Raw genomic sequence first — 3,917 nt, 5'->3', positions numbered from 1 at the left:
TCCAGTGTAGGATTGAGAATTGATTAATACACTGGTTCAGTCATCAAAATCTTCACATAAAAGTCCTTAAAAGGTTCAAGTTTATATGTAAATTTCACAAAATGTATATGCTATACAAAACTTTCTCATTTATTAAAAGTTATTAGACAAGAAATATAAAATTGCCCACTTTTGTGACAATATAAACATAAAAACTATGACAGAAACAAGAGTATTCTATCCCAAAAAGAGATTACAGAAAATAAGTCCTGAAGTCTTAGCAACAAGTTTTTAAAAAGTATGCAAGAAGCAATTTTGTACACTTATTAACAACTAGGGTCTATGCAAATCAAAACAATATTCAAAAATCCAGTGTATTATTTATATTATGTATAAAGAAGCTAGCCATCACTTTCTCCAGTAGACATACAAAAACATATAATTCAATGGATCATCATGGCCAACATGAAACCTTAGCAAACTGGTAACCAGGAGAAACCTACTTTAATAGTATTTTCCATGTAGCGCTAACAGCACACGTCGGATGTCATGATAAAACTGCATTTTCCTTCCAAATTGAGTTGATATAGTGTATTTTGAGTTCCTCTTTTTCCATTTAAGGCAAAGACTCCTCTAAACTTCCTAAATCAAAGAAGTGGGACATGAAGAGAACTCACCTGAACCGTGTTCATGTTCTGCAGCTGTCAGAAGAGGTAAACAAATTGTAGATCAGGCAGGGCTGAAAGAGGACCGGTTCCGATGTGCCTGCCTCCAGGCTCCTAAATATACTTTCTCAAATCTCACAGCCTGGTGCTAGAGGAAGGGAGAGCCCGTCAGGCCTTGGGAAAGCATGCGAAAGGTCAGGTACCTGGGGTGCTACTGCTTCTCTCTGTGCAATCCCTGTTTGCGTCTTCTGGCTTTCAGTTCCTACCGCCGGCGGGCTGATTCAAGGTCCCCAACTAACAGGAGCAGAATAAGGCCGGGATGGGGACCCGCGGCCCTGCCAGCCCGCGGGCTCGGAGCGCACGCCCTGAAGGGGTTAGATGGGACCCGCCGGGAGCTCCCACCATGGGACGTCTCCACCCGCAGTCACCCACACTGGGGTGCACAAAGACCCCAGGAGCGCTGCGCTCCCATCCCGCGTTCTCCCGCTGGCCCACTGCTTTCCAAAACGAGAGGTCCAAACTACATTACAGGGCTGGAGACGCCGAAAGAGGGCGCCACTGTGGCCGTCCAGGAGCAGAAGAAGCCGGCAGCGCTGCGCGAAGCGCCACCAGATCTGTGGGAGCCTAAACTACACTTCCCATGAGTCTCTGCGCGCCGGGCGCTCTCCCCTGGGGGCCGAGGGGTGAAGCCTGTAGCGAGCCCTGGAGGCTGAACATTGAGCGGGGGCTCCACCGCCAGCGCGAAGGAGCCCTCTACTGGGTACTGATGAAAATAATATTTTCCTATGTAAACCACTTGGAAATTGGGGAACCTGAATGAGGAATGAGAATGTTGAAACATATACTGAGAATATTTAGGAAAATTACCGTGTTTCTGTGAAGTGAGAAAAATAGTCATGTAGGAAACTTGATTGCTTTCAAAATATTTGAAATATTTAAGATTGCAAGTATATACATTTACTTTGTAATTTTATAAATTGTTAGCCTGGAACCTGAAAATTGTCTCTCACTTTACCTGGTACCTCCAGAGCCCGGCATGGGAGTTCCTTAAGGCAGGTAGACTGGTCCAGGTTCTGCAAACGTAGATATAGATGCTTATTAAAACAAACAAAAACCTATTGGCTTTTATGCCCTTAGATTGTTCTTGCTGAATTCTCACAATACATGGGGATTTCAACACATTTTAATGTTAAATATCTTGGATTCCGTGCTCATTGTGTCACTGGCTCCTGCAGGTCCTTGCTTCAGTGAGAATGGAAATTAAAAGGCACTCAGCAGAACTTGCAGGTAAAAGGTGTGGTTAAGTTATAAAGGATTTCGTCAAAAGGAACTCAGCCTCCCCTTTATGGGAAGGCTCCTACTTATAAACGAGGACACATCAAACTGGGAAAAACCTGAATTTCTGTACTAATGTTTTGTGTTATGTACTATGCATGCGAACTAAAATTATATCTATCTATCTATCTATCTATCTATCTATCTATCTATCTATCTATTACAAATACCCTTTTATGTGCTCACCTTTTTGTTTTCCGTGGGCTTCATGATCAAAGAGCAACCACCATAGATCCATTCAGGCCACAACAAAAGATGACTGTACACCATGACATAGGAGGTAGGGTGTGGCAAAGCTTTCTGGGAAAATAAGCAGGACTTGTCAATTCTGAAATCTCAGGAAGGAAGGCTACAAATAATTCCCAGAATCCTATACGTAGAACTTCTCATGGTTCCAACAAGACGTGGGCTGCACAGGCATCATGAGGACCCCACCATTGAGACTTCCCCCAGTACTGGGACTCCTCACCCTTCTAAATGCAGAGTGCACTTTTATTTTTGCTTTTATCCTTCCCTCTCTTTGTTCGGAGTCAGTTTTTCCTCTTATCCCTTCACCTCTCATCTTTTAAATAAATTTTTGGTGCCATTTTTGACTTGTTATATCCAATTCTTTGAGGCAAGAAGGACCTCAAATGAGTTTAATAGGTGAGCCATTATTAAGAGCCATCCGACAATTAGAAGTACACACAGAGTATTTTTTTAAAAAGGCTCATCAGGATTGCACTGGAGAAACATTTCAGTGATATGTATGGGCTGCTTCTGAGTACTCTGTGGGCATACATATATCAATCAACTTGACCCTATCCAAAATAGTCTATCCTTCCTGGCTTAATATCCTAAAGATATATCTTCATGTATGCCATATATTTTCTGTTTATGTGCAAAGTCAACCTATACTGAGCAAGCTCTTGAGTTCAAGTGTTGTTTTACAATTTAAAATTACAAATTTCCCATTGGAAATAGGTAAAGTTTTGTTTTTTTAAAATTTTATTTCAGGGAAGGGTGTACAGGGTGTTCAGTGTCTCATTACTAGGTCGGACTCATAGTGATCCGCCGGTTTACAGCGTCCCAAATGCTGAGATTACAGGTGCGCACCACCACGCCTACTGTCTCAGCGTACCCAGGGGTGGGGGCAGAGGCAGGGCCAGCACCGAAGGCCAAGGGATCGGACCCTCAGCCCCTGCACCTGCTTGCAGGTGCTTTAATCCGTGAGCTATTTGGCTGGTACTTAGGTCAGGGTTTTTATTCCTGTTATAGAGCCACTTGAAGAGGTAGCAGAGAACATTCCAGAGGAGAGTCAGCCTCCCCTTTGAGGAATGAGATCTTAAGACCTCTTCTTAGGAGAGGAGACAGACAGACAGACACAGAGAGACAGAGACACCCTAAGCCACATGAAGTTTTAGATGGGACTTTTCAGAGGCAGCTGAATAGAGTTTGGGATTGATTTGTAGTGCAATGATCAGATTAAGGGTACTGAGATTAAGGGTGAGTGATGGCTGGGTCAGTCCACCGTTTTGACACCACACTAATTGCAGCTGTCTGAATAAGAAAAAAGGAGCAAAAGAGGCTTGTTTCTCCCTTTTCACTCTAACTGCTTTTGTTATCTGCCACAGCAAATTATGGACTGAAAATTCTACAAGCTGTAAAATACATAAACCTTTCCTTTCTTAACTTCGGGTGTTGGGTATTGTCACTCAGCAATGAGAAAAAACTAAGACAGTGACTGTACTGAAAAAAAAATAACAGACTGAAGGTTAGAAGAAAATATTTGCAACCCTACCCTTAAAGAAGTACTATATCCAAAATATAGGAAGATCTCAGCCAACTCAGTAGTGAGAAAACTCAGCATAAACACTGGAAAAGTACATGTAAAATACTAGAACCTGAAACTAGCTCTTTCACACTGGCTACATCCACAGGCTTTTTTTTTTTTTTTTT

General features: G+C 42.5%; 1 long non-coding RNA gene across 1 annotated transcript in view; it reads right to left on the bottom strand.

Annotated features, from left to right (window-relative positions):
* The window catches only part of LOC111813337, an 18,461-nt gene extending 17,225 nt beyond the window's left edge, over positions 1-1,236 (bottom strand). Inside the window, exon 1 of the long non-coding RNA XR_002818631.1 lies at positions 657-1,236. This is a non-coding gene — a long non-coding RNA (uncharacterized LOC111813337). The remainder of the gene's footprint in view (positions 1-656) is intronic.
* Between the last annotated feature and the right edge of the window lie 2,681 nt (positions 1,237-3,917).

The sequence above is a fragment of the Octodon degus genome, unplaced genomic scaffold, assembly GCF_000260255.1.
Source record: "Octodon degus isolate 3935 unplaced genomic scaffold, OctDeg1.0 scaffold00184, whole genome shotgun sequence".
NCBI classification, from domain to species: Eukaryota; Metazoa; Chordata; class Mammalia; order Rodentia; family Octodontidae; genus Octodon; species Octodon degus.
The sequence above is the reverse complement of the archived record's forward strand: the minus strand, read 5'-3'. Positions and strand labels throughout refer to the sequence as shown.